We start from the raw sequence: 19,270 nt of genomic DNA, 5'->3' as shown, positions 1-19,270 counted from the left end.
TCAAAAACAAAACATTAAAAAAATAAATAAAAAAAGAATAGTAACTAGCGTTTATTGATGCTTACTATGTGTAAGACAGTTTGACAAATACTTGTACTATCCCAACTAATCTTATAAGTACTATTCTAATGCCATTTTATTTTTTATTTATTTACTTTTTTAATTTTTTTTTTCAACGTTTATTTATTTTTGGGACAGAGAGAGACAGAGCATGAACGGGGGAGGGGCAGAGAGAGAGGGAGACACAGAATCGGAAACAGGCTCCAGGCTCTGAGCCATCAGCCCAGAGCCTGACGCGGGGCTCGAACTCACGGACCGCGAGATCGTGACCTGGCTGAAGTCGGACGCTTAACCGACTGCGCCACCCAGGCGCCCCTCTAATGCCATTTTAAAGGCAAGGAAATTACTATCATTGTCAGTATTTTAAATATGAAAAAACATCGGTTAAATAACTTGCCCCCAATTAGCTCACATGTAAGTATTATGGTTCCAATATGATATCCAGGAAGCCTGACTTTGGAGTTGCTCACTGAACCCTGCTCCCTCTGCCTTTCCATACGTGTGGTCTTATGCACACATGCTTTCAAACTTGAGCCTCTGTGACTCATCTATTTCCTGTAACCACCATTTCTAGATGTCTTTACTAGACTTTCTGTCTTGATATCATAGTTCATTCATTTATGTCTTCATTCAGTAAACATTTACTGATTGCATATTGTGCTGCAGGCACTCTATAGGGATGTGAGGCTGCTGTAAAAAATACTGATTCATTGTTTCCAATCTTTCCCTCCTAGAACCCATTAGCATTACTCCTTCCAGATCAACAGTCGTTCAATGTTGCTTTCATCCTGGAAATTTAAACTTTGCTGCTTAAAGACTTTTTAAAGCATTGATCCAGTCTTAATTACAGGCTAAACAACATGTCCTTTCCTCTCTTTTCTACCTCCATGCTGGCATACATTGCTTTGCTCTTCAACTTACCTAAATCCTAATCATCTTTTAAGGTTTTCCCATGGGGTTACTATTGCCTGTGAAATAGGGAATGCACACATAAATAATTGTATACTACTTTCTAATTATTATACATTTATACAAAAAAGTATAAAATAGAAAAATAAAACTATACATGTTCCCTGCAAAAATACAACACAGTGTGGAGGAAACCAGCTGCATTCTTCACCCTCATATCCAAGTAACCAGTGTTAATAGTTTGTTGTTCCCTTCTTTCCTCTTCTCCATGTGTTTTGATTATAGAGACTATGTGTTAAGGATGTTTGTTCTAGCACTGTATATTTCTGAATACATAATAGCAAACAATTTAATCTGTTAATTTGTTAACTCCACCAAGATGAAACCATCAGCAGTTTAGGGTAAAATCTCATCCCAGTTTTGGGTTCCATAAATAAATTATTGTCCTATTAAAAACATATTATTAAGTTCTCCTTATTAGTATTTCTGTACTTTCATTTTTTAAAAAAGTTTTAATGTTTATTTATTTTTGAGAGAGAGAAAGAGGGAGACAGAGCATGAATGGGAGAGGGGCAGAGAGAGAGGGAGACACAGAATTCAAAGCAGGCTCCAGGCTCTGAGCTGTCTGTCAGCATAGAGCCTACGCGGGTCTTGAATTGACGACCTGATCACACGAGATCATGACCTGAGCTGAAGTCAGAAGCTTAACTAACTGAACCACACAGGTACTCCTGTATCTCTGTATTTTTAAGAGATTAAATTAAATAAGTTGCTATTTCCACATTCTAATGAATATGGTTTCTTATTTCTATGGGCACATATTAATTCTGGAAATTAAAATAATGTTGCCTAGGGCATCTTGATGGACATATCCTGCAGAAAAGAATTACTTAATATGGCATGAAGTTGTCATAATAATCTCCATCACAATATTAAGTATTAAACAGTGTTGAACATCTGAGCAATAAACTTTGGAAAACTATTAGTAAAAATAAAAATGCACTTTGGAGCATTTTGTTTAAAAATAATAAATATATTCTAAATCTTGCAATATGTAATCTTAATATTCATTGAAGTTTGAGGTTTTGAATTAAAAGTGGATGTTTCCACATACAATCATGAATGAGGTAAGGGTAGAATCTTTTCTACCACTGGTGGTAGGTGTCATAAATCTCTGTCGCTATAAGGTAATAATCCTTAAATGCAAACTGAAAGTATATTTTGACATCTGACAACTTATTTATGTAGTGGCTAAATATCATGGCCAAATGTTATATATTAGAAAGAATTTTATCATTATTCTATTCATTTTATTTCTTCAGGCATATTATTATTATTATTATTATTATTATTATTATTATTATTATTTTAGAGTGAGAACATAAGTAGAGGAGAATAGCAGAGGGAGAGAGAGAGAGAGAGAGAGAGAGAGAGAGAGAGAGAAAGAGAGAGAATCTTAAGCAGGCTCCAGGCTCAGAACAAAGCTGGATATGGGGCTGAATCCCATGACCCTGGGATCATGACCTGAGCTGAAATCAAGAGTTGAACACTCAACCGACTGAGCCACCCACGTGGCCCTCTTTAGACACTATTCTAAATTACTAAATTATCTTTAAAATAAAATTTTGGTCATAATATGTGTTATCACCTATAAATTCAGGATATATACCCTTTTATGGATAGATAAAAATAGAGTTATTAATTTGGTACAAGGAATTATCATATTCATGATTATATGCTAATTTTGCTTTTAGGCTTAATTGGTCACATGTGAAAGTGCATAGTAAGCCTTGTCCTACTGTCTAGTTTACAATGTCAATAAGAATTGTAGAACTAGGAATAGTATAGGTAACTTTCTAAATACCATTGGAATTTTGAAATTTTCTCAATTTGTATCTTGGTTCTTCCAAATATGAACTGTATGATCTTAGGTAAGTTATTTAATTTCTATATGTCTCAATTTCCTCATTTGAAAAGTAGGAAAAATAATAGGGATAGGTACAAAAGGTTATTGTAGGTTTAAATGAGATAATGGATATAAAGCTTCAAAATGCTTCAAAGATATTAGGGTTTATTAATTTTTAAAAGACTTCCAGGAATGATGATTCTACAGAGCACATATTTTAGTAGCTCGTTTTATGGAAAATTAACTTGGCTAAATGATTTTGGCCCAAATATGTTCTATAAATGGCACTTAGAATCATTGTCATATAAAATGAAGTCCCTGACTTGATTCTCTGCTCCAAACTTGACCTAATCCATTTCCTGGATAGCACTGGCACAAGTTTATTAGTAAGAACTTTTTGCAGATGACATGGTAATATGTGTAGAAAACTCTAAAAATATCACCAAAAAAACTTTACAACTAATAAATGAATTGAGTAAAGTTGCAAGACCTAAAACTAATATACAGAAATCTGTTGTTTCTATACACTAATAATGAAGTAGCAGAAAGAGAAATTAAGAAAATGATCCTATTTACAATTATATCAAAATGAACAAAACACCTGGGAATAAATTGAACAAAGGAGGTGAAAGATTTGTAGTCTGAAACTGTAAGACATTGATGAAAGAAACTGAAGAAAACACAAATAAATGCAAAAATCTATCATTCTCATGGGTAAAAGAATTGATATTGTTAAAATGTTCATACTTCTCAAAGCAGTCTACAAATTCAGTGCAGTCCTTATCAAAATACCAATATTTTTCAAAGGCCTAGAACAAATAATCTTACATTTTGTATGGAACTACAAACTGCTGAATTCCAAAGGAGTCTGAAAAAGGGCAAAGCTGGAGATATCACAATCCCAGATCTTAAGTGATACCACAAAGCAATAGTAATCAAAACAATATGGTATTAGCACAAAAATAAACATAGAGATCAATGAAACAGAATAGAGAGCCCAGAAATCCATATTTATATAAATCCATATTTTTAATCTACAACGAGGAGGCAAGAATATACCATAGGAAAGACATTCTCTTCAAAAGATCGTGTTGGGAAAACTGGAAAGCTACATGCAGAAGAATGAAACGGGACCACTTTCTTTCACTATACACAAAAATAATCTCAACTTTGATTTAAGACCTAAATGTGAGCTCGCAAACCATAAAACTCCTAAAAGAAAACATAGGCAATAATCTCCTGAACATCAGCCTTAGCAACATTTTTGTGGATATGTCTCATCAGGAAAGGGAAAAAAAAACACAAATTAATGGGACTATATCAAGCTAAAAAGCTTTTACACAGTGAAAAAAACCATCAATAAAGTGTAAAAACAACCTATTGAATGGGAGAAGATATTATTTGTAAATGATATATCCAACAAGAGGTTAATATCCAAAATATATAAAGAACTCCTATAACTCAACACCAAATACTACTGCTACTACTAATAATAATAATAATTTGATTAGAAAAAGGGCAAAGGACTTGAAAAGACATTTTTTTTTCAAAGAAGACATACAGATGACCAACAGATACATGAAAAGGTCCTCATCAACACCTACCATCAGGGAAACAGAAATCAAAACCACAATAAGATATCATGTCAAACCAGTCAGAATGGCTAGTATCAAGAAGACGAGAAATAACAAGTGTTGGCAAGGATGTGGAGAAAAGAGAACCCTCATGCACTTTGGTGGGAATGTACACTGGGGAAGCCACTTTGGAAAACAGTATGGAGGTTCCTCAAAAAATTAATAATAAAAATATCATACTATCCAGTAATCCCACTACTGGGTATTTACCCAAAGAAAACAAAAACACTAATTCCAAAGGATACATGCACCCTTATGTTACTGCAGCATTATTTACAATTGTGAATATATGGAAGCAACCTAAGTGTCTGATAGACAAATGAAAAAGAAAGATGTGGCGGGGGGGGGGGCGTGCCTGTGTGGCTTGGTCGGTGAAGTGTCCGACTTTGGCTCAGGTAATGATCTCATGGTTCATGAATTTAAGCCCCACATTGGGTTTTATGCTATCAGCACAGAGCCTGCTTCGGATCCTCTCCCCCCCCCCCCCGCCCCTTCCCTGACTGTGTGTGTGTGCTCGCTCAAAAATAAACATTAAAAGAAAGATATGGGGTGTATGTATGTATACATATATACATACATATAATGCATTATTACTCAGCCATAAAATAGAATGAAATCTTGCTAAGTGAAGTAAGTTGGAGAAAGACAAATTCAGTATGATTTCACTCATATACAGAATGTAGAAAAATAAAACAGATGAACAAACAAACAAAACCAGGAACAGACTCATAAATGCAGAGAAGAAACTGGTGGTTCCTGGGGGTGGGGAGTAGGGGGATGTGTAGAAGAGGTGAAGGGGATTTAGAGATATAAACTTCCAGTTACAAAATCATGAAAAAGGGTATGAAAAGCATAACATAGGGAATATAGTTAATTACACTGTAATAACTTTTTATTGTGAAAGATGGTGCCTATATTGTCATGGTGAACATTGCATAATGTATAGAATTGTCAAATCACTATATTGTATACCTGAAACGAATACAATATTGTATGTCAACTGTGCTTTAGTAATTAAAGTAGTAACTGGTTGAAGTACCCTTTTCTTGTCTTTCTCTCTTAGAGAAGACCAAGGAGAGTGTGCCTGCTGAGCTAATTCAAGTCTCTCTGAATATGAAGTGGTGAGAAGGGGGCGGCATAAAACATATGGCTTTGTTTATAGCAAGTTTTTGACAGATAGGCATGTGAATGTTTGGAATTAGTGACAAATGTTTTTGAAGATGGACATAATATCTTCTATGTTAGCAACGGTAGTAGTGAATGGAACATTTATGGAACATTTGTGTCAGTTGCTTGTTAAATTACTGAAGGCTTATGAAAAAGAAATATGAGTTACAAGTGTTTACATTTAAAGTATGCAAAGCTATTATATTCTAGTCTTGACTTGGATGGAAAACTGTAGATTGGTTTTCCATGTCTCAGAAGACTTCACTCTGTCATTTGAAGATGTTGAGTATTTTGAGTAGGAAGCTTTAGACAAATGTACTGAGTTCAGTACTATCTTTCTTTTTCGGGTTACTGAGTGAATAATAAAAATGTGTTTAATAATAATACTGTTCTCCTAGGCTTATAAGTATTGAAAGAGTTAATATATGTAAGATGCATAATATTACACTTTGCACATAGGAGTGATATATAAATCTTAGGTATTGCTTTTCTCATTATTCTGGAGTATGTGCTGTTTGGTATATCTGTGGTTTCTAATGGCAAATCTCTTGAGAACTCATTTAGCTAGCAATGAAGAAGTTATGTTTCATATTTTAAAAATTAATAAAAATATTTATTTAAATAAGTCAATGAGTGATAGTTACACATTAGGAAACTGAGTAAAATCTGGCGTGCCTGGATGGCTCAGTTGCTTGAACATCGGACTTTGGCTCAGGTCATGATCTCATGGTTCATGAGTTTGAGCCCTGAATCGGGCTCTGGGCTGACAGCTCAGATTCTGTGTCTCCCTCTCTCTCTCTGCCCCTCCGTTACTCATGCTCGCTCTCTCTCACTCTCTCTCTCTCTCTCAAAAATAAACATTAAAAAATTACAAATAAATAAGTAAAAAGAAAATTGAGTGAAATCTTAAAAATATAATTGTGTTTGTGTTCCATTCAAGTATTTATGCCAGTATAGAGGTTATGTATATAATGTATAAGGGGGATTTAGGATAATTTTGTTATCCATTAAGACATATAATTACTGACACAATTTGTTGATTTTAATCACTGAAAATTCTTTTTTTTTAATTTTTTTTAACATTTATTTATTTTTGAGACAGAGAGAGATAGAGCATGCACGGGGGAGGGTCAGAGAGAGGGAGACACAGAATCTGAAACAGGCTTCAGGCTCTGAGCTGTCAGCACAGAGCCCGTTGCGGGGCTCGAACCCACGGACGGTGAGATCATGACCTGAGCCGAAGTCGGCCGCTTAACCGACTGAGCCACCCAGGCGCCCCTGAAAATTCTTATTTAATGTATGTAGATGGAACAGACCATTAGTACTTAAAGCTGGGCACAAAGTTCATTGCAGAATCTGAATGAAATCTACCCCTATGAAATCAGACATGGCTTTGTGTTACTTGGCAATTAATTTTGTTACTTTTCCACTACTTATTTCTTTTTTATACTCTGAATTCTATTGCATGATAGCCTTGCAACTCCAAGGTAGCTTCTCCCTAGTCAGAGACTCTGAATTAACAGAAATTTGGGCCTTAGAGATGAAACAGTAGGCATGCTCATTCTTGAGTCTTGCTAGTCATTTCATATGTCTTTTATTCTTATCAATTTGTTTGTCTTATCATTTGTAATCCATAGATAAAAGTATTGGTCAGATCTATATTCCACAGGAAGAAAAATATTAGTTATTTTATTCATGCTGTGCATTTTTAAAAAACTTTTTTCATTACTACACTGGACTTGTGAGAAAGAAGTTTCAAAAAAAATGTTTTCCTTTGAGTGTAGCTGACACATAATGTTACATTAGTCAGGGGTACAACATAGCGCTTCGACAAGCCTATACATTATGCTGTGCTCACAAGTGTTGCTGCCATCAGTTACCACACAACGCTAATATACCATTGACTGTACCTTGTATTCCCATGACTTATTCATTCCATAACTGGGAGCCTGTATCTTCCCCTCTCCAGCCCCCCTGCCCTCCTCCCCTTAGCAACTATCAGTGTGTTCTCTGCATTTACACATCTGATTCTGCTTTTTTTTTTTAAAATTAGGTTTGTTTTAGATTCCATATGCTATCCATTCTTTAAAAAATGGAATATCTATCTATCTATCTATCTATCTATCTATCTATCTATCTATCTATATTTTTTTAAATAAAAAACTGCTATTAAGGGATTCAAGGTTCAAGTTATAACTGTTGGGGTATAGAACACCGCACACATGGAAGTCCCTGACGCTGAAAATCTCCAGCCCAGTGGAGTCCTGTGATGCATTCTTCATAAATGATGTGTAATGTAGTGACCCTTGCTGCCTTACAGTAAGAGGGTGAGAAATGGCATCTCATTAATTTTTACCCTTTTTTGCTCCGTGTGGAGTCTATTTCTGACCCTATAAGTGTTCCCTTGGGGGTCAGGGGAGGAATCTTTTCCATAAGGGACCTCCCCAGCCCTTCTGAAGCATTTGGCACTCTAGTCCATAACCTCAAATCTGTCTTCCATTTCTTTCTCTATCTGGCATTATCCTCCTTCTTCTGTATCTCTGAACATTCCTTCTCTTTTGCTGCTCCTTCTCCCTTTCCCAAATTCTTCCTTCTGAACCTTGCCACCGCTCATGCCTTCTGTAGTCTTAAAACTTCATAGATTGCACCTTTGTAGCAAACCTCTTCCCATCTCATTTCTCAGGCTAATCAAGTTCCTCAATATTTGCCCGATATTTCCAAGTGCTTGATGAGTTTCTCTCCCAGTACTGGGCTGTTACCACCAATTCATTGTGTTCGAATAAAGCTCTCTCATGTTTTCCTGATTTCAGTTATTGAATCATGGTTTCTCACCTGCAGCTTCCTCCTAATAAGTATAAATTGTATAAATCTGTCAAATATATCTTCTGAAAGCAAGGTTTTAATTATGAAATTTCTTTCTGCAGCAAACCTTAAATTTGAATACAGAACACATGGGTACAAATATTACCAACTTCCTGCAGTTGTAGTGAAGATCAAAAGAGTCATCAAAAGTACAGGTAGCCAACATTATATCTGGTACACACAATACCGAATCTATCATTCATGATGATGGCTAATGACATCTGATCACCAGTTTTATTTATTCAAGTACATTTTGCTTCCACTTTTAAATTTTTTTACATTTATTTATTTTTGAGAGACAAAGTGCAAGTGGGGAAGGGGCAGAGAGCAAAGGAGACACAGAATCTGAAGCAGGTTCTAGGCTCTGAGCAAGCTGTCAGCACAGAGCCCGACATGGGGCTCGAACCTACGAATGGTGAGATCATGACCTGAGCCAAAGTTGAATGCTCAACCGACTGAGCCACCCAGGCGACCCAAGTACATTTTGCTTCTTAAGTGCCACTTAAATTAATTGTATGATGTCTTCTCAGTTGTCGTTTATATAAAAATATCCATTACTTGCTCACCATTCCAAATGATAGTATTTATTTGAGAGCAATGTAATTTACTTGATTTTATGCAATCCTAATCTAGAAGGAATAGAAAGATTCTTTCCTGGAGGGACAGAGAGCTGTATTGGAACCCTCAAACCTCTGTATTTGTCCAGATTCCACCACTTGGGTAAACAACTTTATCCTCTGGATTTTTAATTTTTCACTTCTAAATTAGAGATAGAAATATATTTTTTGATTGTTTACCTCATGAGAGTTCTGATGAGCCTCAGACAGGGGTTCTATCCTAAGAGAGCCTTGGTTCTGTGCCCTGAGAGATCTCTTATGCCTTCCCTCAGTTCTCATGCAAGCCCCTCTCATCACACATTGAAAACGTGATCTAAAATAGGACCAATGTCTTTAATGACAAAAATGCTTGATGACACTTATTATGTGACTTCTCCAAAGTAAAAATAATAATATGCTGCTAAACAGTAAACTATAAACAACACATTATTAATTTGTTACAAGAAGAAAAATGAGGAACAAACACATACTGAAAGAATCACAAAGGGACTCTATAATACTGTTCTCTAGCCACAAAATACTATTATCTGTTACATGAGTTTGAAAGTGAAAAGTGCATCTTACACATTTGGTAATAAAGCATATGTGCCCATTTGGTGCCAGTTGTATAGAGACTCAGTGGAGTTGAAATGAAGGAAGCTGTGTTTTCTATCTGCTTTTGTCTCTTGGCTGAAATCTGTTCTTCTTGCTGGTTTTATATTCTGGGCACTTGGCCCTCAAGGAAAAAGGGAGAATAAACATTGTTGGTGCTGGGCATTTCTCCTGAAAGATCATATAGTCAGTTGTCTTAGCATTCTATAGAACATTTTAGATATCTTATGTATCCTAGTGGATCTCTGTATCACTGATCTTTAATATCTTTTTATAAAACATTTAACTATACAATATGTAAGTATGATAGAACTTTGCGTTTTGACAATGGGTCTATTATATGTTCACTTCTTGTCCTGTTTCACCCTTTTCCCCCACTGCACATATTCTTATTGTCCTATTTCATGGAACCATTATGCCTTAAGAATGGACCTCAGGTACATAAAGCGGTCAGATTCATAGAGACAGAAAGTAGAATGGTGTTTTCCAGGGTTTGGGATAGAGAGGAATGGGGGAGTTAGTATTTAATAAGTACAGAGTTTTAGTTTGGAAAGATGAAGAAGTTCTGGAGAGGCATGGTGTTGCTGGTGGCACAACAATGTGAATGTGCTCAATTCCAGTGAATAAAACAGTAAATTTTCCATGTATTTTACCACAGTAAAAAACCAAACAAACATGAAACTGATTTTCAAGAGCAGTATTTTTAAAACTGCAAGACGTAAGGCATCAGTTGATCCTGACAGCAATGATCAGCATTTGAACAAATAAAAGGAAGAACAGAAGATAACAACAACAACAACACAACCACCACCTATGCATGCATCGCTCATAAGAGTACGCGTTGCTCAAACTTCCATTTCATGATAATTTACCGAATCGACATTGGTATAGTGATAATAGGCTGTTTACAGCTAATGTTTGGTCTCTTGAGTTAATGCCCTCTTCTGATAGATTGATGCCTCTAACACACTGATTATTAAATATTTGGAAAATCACCTCTGCATGTATTGTGTACTAGACCATGATATAAAATATATTTCTTATTGTGGTTGAGAGTCAAAAAGTTGGAAGACAAAAATTTCATTCTAGGGCAAGTCTGATTGGCAGCAAGCTCTTGTATCGACAAGTATAGGGAACTGGTGTCCAGCCCATCCCTGCACCCTTAATTACAGCATCGGCAATAAAGTTCTCTGTTCCTGTGGCCATGGAGGGATCTTGACTTTGTGGAAGATGAGATCACCTATTTAGAGAAACATGCTTTCACCAGTGCTGAAGCACTGATTGAATAAAATGAGCCCATGTAAAGCCAGGAGGGTGAATTCGGATGGCTGAAAACTGGCCAGGTCCTAGAGTTTGTACATGGAGTACTCCATCTGTGGTTTTATGTTGTTGTTGTTGTTGTTGTTGTTGTTGCTTTAATGACTTTTGTGCCCAACTGAGTCTAGGCCAATTTTCCATTGAAATTTGTATAAACTTTTTCCTGACTCAGCAGCTATAAATCCATCCAACTTCCATTGCAGCTCATGGGCAGTGTCCTGGGACTATTTGGGGCTTAATTTCACTAGGTCATTAGTGTATAAACTCCTTAGAGAATTGCTTGCATTTGAGTTTCCCTTGATTTTTTTTTTCCAAAGAGGAAAAGTCTTCCTTGACAGATGGCTGTTACTGGTGGCTGGCAGGCAGACTGATGGAGGAGAATTTTCTCCTTTGGCATGATGCGGTGGAGCATGCCTGGCAGTGTGGATCTGGCAAACCATTTGTTAGCCTCACTTTTAAAGACTACCAGAGTTGCTGTTGGTGTGTGATGCTCAGTGAATTCTGCTCAACATTCTACACCCAACTGGACTAAATGGGTTAATTGCTTGGTCGAATCAGCTCTTCTGATGTAACTGGCATAACATCTGTATAGTAAACACTTACCAAGAATTAGTTCCTTGAATTCACAACTGCTCTCCCTGGAATTAGTCTGATTGAGAGAGTTTTGTAACAGCTCTTTGAAAGAGGTATGATTAAGGATGTCCTCTTTGCCTGTATTTCTTGCTAGTTGTTAGATATGTTTCTGCATTTTTATATATGTTAAACTGTGAAGTCAGTAAATTTCAGATTTGCAAAGATTCCCTGCCACTTCCCAAATTTTGGGAAGAAGACGGTGTTTGACAGAATTGTTCACTAAAGGTAAGACAAGATGAATGAAGCCACCATTTTCTCATCTATTCATCACGAACACAAATAGCTGGGCTTAAAACTACTAAACACTCATGACTTTTCAAGTCAAAGCACGCTTCCAAAAAAAATTTTTTAGATGTTTTATTTATTTTTGAGAGAGACAGAAGGAGAGAGCAAGTAGGAGAGGGGCCAAAAGAGAGGAAGACAGAAGATCCAAAGCAGGTTGCGCACTGACAGCAGAGAGCCTGATGCAGGGCTCGAACTCATGAACTGTGAGATCATGACATGAGCCGAAGTCAGACACTTAACCAACTGGGCCATCCAGGTGCCCATCAAGTCAAAGCACACTTTTAATAATAACTTTCAAATCTTATTTCTTGATCTCTCTTTTTTTTTCCATTGGAGTAGGAAATTTTTTTCTCAGATTATGAGAATAATGTTATCATTTTTCTTTGTTTCTTCCTTTTAAAAATCTCTCTTCTGCCCCTCCCAATCATGCTCTAGCTCCCAGTTCCAAGGCAACCACTGACCTGCTTTCTGTCATTATAAATTTTTATTTAATGTTTATTTTCTTTTTAAAAAAATTTTTTTTTCAACGTTTATTTATTTTTGGGACAGAGAGAGACAGAGCATGAACGGGGGTGGGGCAGAGAGAGAGGGAGACACAGAATCGGAAACAGGCTCCAGGCTCTGAGCAGTCAGCACAGAGCCCGACGCGGGGCTCGAACTCACGGACCGCGAGATCGTGACCTGGCTGAAGTCGGACGCTTAACCGACTGCGCCACCCAGGCGCCCCATTTAATGTTTATTTTCGAGAGAGGGAGAGTGCATGAGCTGGGGAGAGGCAGAGAAAAGGAGATACAGAATCTGAAGCAGGATCCAAGCTCCCAGCTGTTGGCACAGAGCCTGATGTTGGGCTCTTGAACCCACAAACTGTGAGATCATGACCTGAGCCAAAGTCAGGTGCTTAGCCGACTGAGCCACCCAGGCGCCCCTGCTTCCTGTCATTATAAATTAGTTAGAATTTTTCTATAACTTTATATAAATGGAATTATATACACTCTTTAAATCGGGCTTTTTTATCCAGCATAATTATTTGAGAAGCCTCCATGTTGTCGTTTGTATCAATAGTTCATTTCTTTTTCATTGCTCAGTAGTATTTTACTGTGTGGTTACACCATAATTTATCCATTCACTTTTTGCTTGCCATTGGTGTTATATCCGGTTTCTGATTAGTGTGTGTATCTGTTATAAACATTTTATTTACAAGTCTTTATATAGACACACGTTTTTATTTCCTTCAGGAAAGTACTCACAGTAGAATGACTGGGTCATGTGGTATGTTTAGCATTGTAAGAAATTGTCAAACTACTTTTCAAGGTGGCTCTTCATTTTGCATTCCTCCTGGGGGGTGTGTGAGACTTCAGCGTCTTCAATTTTGTTCACATTATCACTAATACTTGTTCTAGAGCAGTCATTTTAGCAGTTCTAATAGTGTGTGATGATATTTTCTTGTGGTGTAGTTTAACATTTTCACAATAACTACTGATGTGGAACATCCTTTCATATGCATATTTGTCACTCATCATATTTTTCTGTTATTGAAGTATCCATGTTGCTTATAGCTGGCCAATTTTTCCAGTACCATTTGTTAAAAAGCTGTCTTTTCTCCACTGAATTGCTTTTGTCTTTTTGTTGAAAATCAGTTGATCATATATGTGTGAGTTTAATTCTGGACTCTATTTTGTTTCACTCACCTGTGTGTCTTAACAGTACTATACATTCTTTTTTTTTTTTTTAATGTTTATTTATTTACTGAGAAAGAGACTGGGAGGGGATAGAGAAGGTGAGAGAGAGAATCCCTAGCAGGCTCTGCAACATCAAGGCAGAGCCCAAAGTGGGGCTCAATCCCAAGAACTGTGAGATCATGACCTGATCCGAAATCAAGAGCTGGACGCTAAACTGACTGAGCCACCCAGCTGCCCCTGTACTTTACATTCTTGATTAACATAGCTTTATAAGAAATCTTGAGATCAGGAAATATTAATTCTCCAACTTTGTTTTTATTTTCAAATGTTGCTTTCAATAATCTAGGTCTGTAGATTAATCATTTAATTAAATTGATCAATTAATTAAAATTTCTGTAGTAATTTTAGAAGCTTCTTGTAAATTTCTGCAAATTCTGCTGCTAGGATTTTAGTATTAAGTAGGGTTACAATGAATCTAAGGATCACTGTGGAGAAAACTGACACCTTAACAATATTAAGTGTTTTGACACTTGAACAAGATATATGTCTCCATTGATTTAAATCTTATTTTCTTTCAGAAATGCCTTACAGTTTTTAGAGTATAGGTCTTCCAATTTTTTTCTCAGCTGCTTTCATAATTTTTGATGCTATCTTATGTGCTGTTTAAAGCATTTTGTTTCTTTTTTTAATTTATTTTATGTTTTTAATTTACATCCATATTAGTTAGCATATAGTGCAGTACTGATTTCAGGAGTAGATTCCTTAGTGCCCCTTACCCATTTAGTTCATCCCCCCTCCCACAACCCCACCAGTAACCCTCAGTTTGTTCTCCATGTTTATGACTCTCTTCTGTTTTGTCCCCCTCCCTGTTTTTATATTATTTTTATTTCCCTTCCTTATGTTCATCTGTTTTGTCTCTTAAAGTCCTCATATGAGTGAAGTCATATGATTTTTGTCTTTCCCTGACTGACTAATTTCACTCAACATAATACCCTCCAGTTCCATCCACATAGTTGCAAATGGTAAGATTTCATTCTTTTTGATTGCCGAGTAATACTCCATTGTATATATATACCACTTGTCCTTTATCCATTCATCCATCGATGGACATTTGGGCTCTTTCCATATTTGACTATTGTTGATAGTGCTGCTATAAACATGGGGGTGCATGTGTCCCTTCAAAACAGCACACCTGTATCCCATGGATAAATGCCTAGTAGTGAAATTGCTGGGTCGTAGGGTAGTTCTATTTTTAGTTTTTTGAAGAACCTCCATACTGTTCTCCAGAGTGGCTGCACCAGCTTGCATCCCCACCAACAATGCAAAAGAGATCCTCTTTCTCTGCGTCCTCGCCAACATCTGTTGTTGCCTGAGTTGTTAATGTTAGCCATTCTGACAGGTGTAAGGTGGTATCTCATTGTGGTTTTGATTTGTATTTCCCTGATGATGAGTGATGTGGAGCATTTTTTCATGTGTTGCTTGACCATCTGGATGTCTTCTTTGGAGAAGTGGCTATTCATGTCTTTTGCCCCTTTTTTCACTGGATTATTTGTTTTTTGGGTGTTGAGTTTGATACGTTTTTTATCTGTTGGTTGCGTTTTAGGTTTGCTGATTGTTTCCTTTGCTGTGAAGAAGCTTTTTATTTTGATGAGTTCCCAGTAGTTCATTTTTGCTTTTGTTTCCCTTGCCTCCGGAGATGTGTTGAGTAAGAAGTTGTACGGCCAAGATCAGAGAGGTTTTTGCCTGCTTTCTCCTCGAGGATTTTGATGGTTTCCTGTCTTATATTTAGGTCTTTTGTCCATTTTGAGTTTATTTTTGTGTATGGTGTAAGAAAGTGGTCTAGGTTCATTCTTCTGCATGTCGCTGTCCAGTTTTCCCAGCACCACTTGCTGAAGTGACTGTCTTTCTTCCATTGGATATTTTTTCCTGCTTTGTCAGAGATTAGTTGGCCATATGTTTGTGGGTCCATTTCTGGGTTCCCTGTTCTGTTCCATTGATCGGAGTGTCTGTTCTTGTGCCAGTACCATACTGTCTTGATGATTACAGCTTTGTGATACAGCTTGAAGTCCGGGATTGTGATGCCTCCAGCTTCGGTTTTCTTTTTCAAGATTGCTTTGGCTGTTCGGGATCTCTTCTGGTTCCATACAAATTTTAGGATTATTTGTTCTAGCTCTGTGAAGAATGCTGGTGTTACTCTGATAGGGATTGCATTGACTATGTAGGTTGCTTTGGGCAGTATCGACATTTTAACAATATTTGTTCTTCCTATCCAGGAGCATGGAATCTTTTTCCTTTTTTGTGTGTGTGTCTTCTTCAATTTCTTTCATAAGCTTTCTATAGTTTTCAGTGTATCGATTTTTCACCTCTTTGGTTAGATTTATTCCCAGGTATTTTATGGGTTTTGGTGCAACTGTAAATGGGATCGATTCCTTGATTTCTCTTTCTGTTGCTTCATTGTTGGTGTCTTGGAATGCAACTGATTTCTGTGCATTGATTTTATATCCTGCAACTTTGCTGAATTCATGAATCAATTCTAGCAGCTTTTTGGTGGAATTTTTTGGGTTTTCCATATAGAATATCATGTCATCTGCGAAGAGTGAAAGTTTGACCTCCTCCTGGCCGATTTGGATGCCTTTTATTTCTTTGTGTTGTCTGATTGCAGAGGCTAAGACTTCCAATACTATGTTGAATAACAGTGGTAAAAGTGGACATCTCTGTCTTGTTCCTGACCTTAGGGGGAAAGCTGTCAGTTTTTCCCCATTGAGGATGATATTAGTGTTGGGTCATTCATATATGGCTTTTATGATCTCAAGGTATGCTCCTTCTATCCCTACTTTCTTGAGGGTTTTTATCAAGAAGTTATGCTGCATTTTGTCAAATGCTTTCTCTGCATCTATTGAGAGGATCATATGGTTCTTGTCCTTTCTTTTATTGATGTGATGAATCACGTTAATTGTTTTGTGGATATTGAACCAGCCCTGCATCCCAGGTATAAATCCCAGTTGATCATGGTGAATAATTTTTTTAATGTATTGTTGGAGCCTGTTGGCTAATATCTTGTTGAGTATTTACATCCATGTTCATCAGGGAAATTGGTCTATAGTTCTCCTTTTTAGTGGGGTCTCTGTCTGGTTTTGGAATCAAGGTAATGCTGGCTTCATAGAAAGAGGTTGGGAGTTTTCCTTCCATTTCTATTTTTTGGAACAGCTTCAAGAGAATAGGTGTTATCTCTTTCTTAAATGTTTCATAGATTTCCCCTGGAAAGCCATCTGGCCCTGCATTCTTGTTTTTTGGGAGATTTTTGATTACTAATTCGATTTCCTTACTGGTTATCGGTCTGTTAAAATTTTCTATTTCTTCCTGTTCCAGTTTTGGTAGTGTATATGTTTCTAAGAATTTTTCCATTTCTTCTAGATTGCCCATTTTATTGGCATATAATTGCTCATAAAACATTTTCAGTTTCTAATTGTTTGTTGCTCATATATATAAGTACAACTTATATTTGTATATTAACGTTATACTCTGTAACCTGATTAAACTCACTCAGTTCTAGTATCTTTTTTCTAGATTCCAGAGGGTTTTCTACATAGGTGATCATATTGTCAGCAAATAGTTTTATTTGTTCCATTCCATTCTGGATGCCTTTTATTTCTTTATCTTGTCTGATTGAACTATCCAGAACTTCTAGTAAAATGTTCAGTAGAAGTGGTGAAAATGGGACATCTTTGTCTTGCTACTGATTTTAGAGAGAAAATAATTAATCTTTCACAGTTAAGTATGACAGTTGTAGGTTTTCCATAAATATTCTTTATCAAGGATAGGAAGTTGTCTTCTATTCATAATTTGTTGTGAGATTTTATTATGGATACTGGATTTTGTTAAATGCTTGTTCTGTATTTATTGAAATCATTTTTTAGTTTATTAATATGGCAGATTTTTATTTTTCAAATGTTAAACCATGAATTCCTAAGATAAACCCCACTTCATCACTCTATATTATCATTTTTATACATTGTTAGATTTTTTTTTACTAAAATTTTATTTAGAATTCTTGGATCTGTGTTCATGAAGAATAGTTTGTGTGTGTGTATGTGTTGTTTTTTTTTTTTTTATAGCTTTCTGTCCTTTTTTATAATGTTTTTGCTGGCTTTGTTATCAGGGTAATGAAGGCCTCATAGAATGAGTTGAGAAGTAGTTCCCCTCTTCAGTTTTCTGAAAGAGTTTTGGTAGAATTGGTATTATTTCTTCCTTAAATGTTTTGTAGAATTAATAAGTAAAGCCATCCAGTCATAGAGTTCTCATGGGAAGGTGGTTCATTAAAAATTTAGTTTCTTTGACAGATATGGGCTATTTGGGTTATTCAGTTTTTCTTTTTAATTTTTTTAACGTTTATTTATTTTTGAGACAAAGAAAGACAGAGCATGAACGGGGGAGGGTCAGGAGAGAGGGATACACAGAATCTGAAACAGACTGCAGGCTCTGAGCGGTCAGCACAGAACCTGACACGGGGCTCGAACTCACGGACTGCGAGATCATGACCTGAGCCGAAGTCAGACGCTCAACCGACTGAGCCACCCAGGTGCCCCATATTCAGTTTTTCTTGAGTAAGGTTTGGCAGTTGGTATTTTTTAAGGAGTTTGTCCATTTCATATAAATTGTTAAAATTATTGGTATGAAGTTAATATCTTTATTTTTCCCTTTTTAATATCTATAAAGACAATAGTGTTCTCATTTCTCTCGTTCTTGTTTTGGGTAATTTTCTCCCCCCTCACATTTGTTCCTGATAGCCCAGGGTGGAAGATTATAAATCTTATCAAACTGCTCAAAGAATTAGCTCTTGGTTTTATTGATACGTTCTATTGTTTTTATATTTTCTAGTTCACTAATTTTAATTCTAATCTTTATTATTTCCTTTCTTTTGCTTACTTTGGTCTTAATTTTCCTTTCTTCTTATTGTTCCTTAAGGTGGAAGCTGAGGTCATTGATTTGAGATCCTTATTCTTTTATAATATAGGTGCTTAGTGTTATAAGTTTCCCAGCATCCCATAAAATTTGATAGATTATGTTTTGTTTTAACTTAAAATTCAGTAAAAAACAAGTTTTATTTTCTCTTTTGATATTTTCTTTGACTCATGAGTTATTTAGAAATGTATTTTTTTCAAATAAATTTGGGTAATTCTAGATAGCTCTCTAATGTTGACTTCTAATTTAATTCAGTTGTGACCAGAAAATTTGCTTGTATTATTTGATTTTTTCAATTGAATTTTTTTTACTGAGATATAATTGTCAGATAACATTATATTATTTCCAGATAAACAACATAATGATTTGATATTTATAGATTGTGCAATGATTATCACAAAGAGCCCAAGTTAATTTTCATTGCTATATGATTATAATCTTTTTCTTTGTGATGAGAACTTTTGTGTATGTGTATGTGTGTTGAGAACTTTTAAGATTTACTTTCTTAGTGACTTTAAAATTTTCAATAGAAAATAGAAAATAGGCCACTCAGGTGCCTCAGTCCGTTGAGATCTGACTTCAGCTCAGGTCATGATCTCATGGTTGGTGAGTTCTAGCCCTGCATCAGGCTCGCTGCTGTCAGCACAG

This window comes from Lynx rufus, unplaced genomic scaffold, assembly GCF_022079265.1.
Source record: "Lynx rufus isolate CCGP_SWC_20201006 ecotype Redwood Valley unplaced genomic scaffold, mLynRuf1.p SCAF_7, whole genome shotgun sequence".
Lineage (NCBI taxonomy): Eukaryota > Metazoa > Chordata > Mammalia > Carnivora > Felidae > Lynx > Lynx rufus.
The sequence above is the reverse complement of the archived record's forward strand: the minus strand, read 5'-3'. Positions refer to the sequence as shown.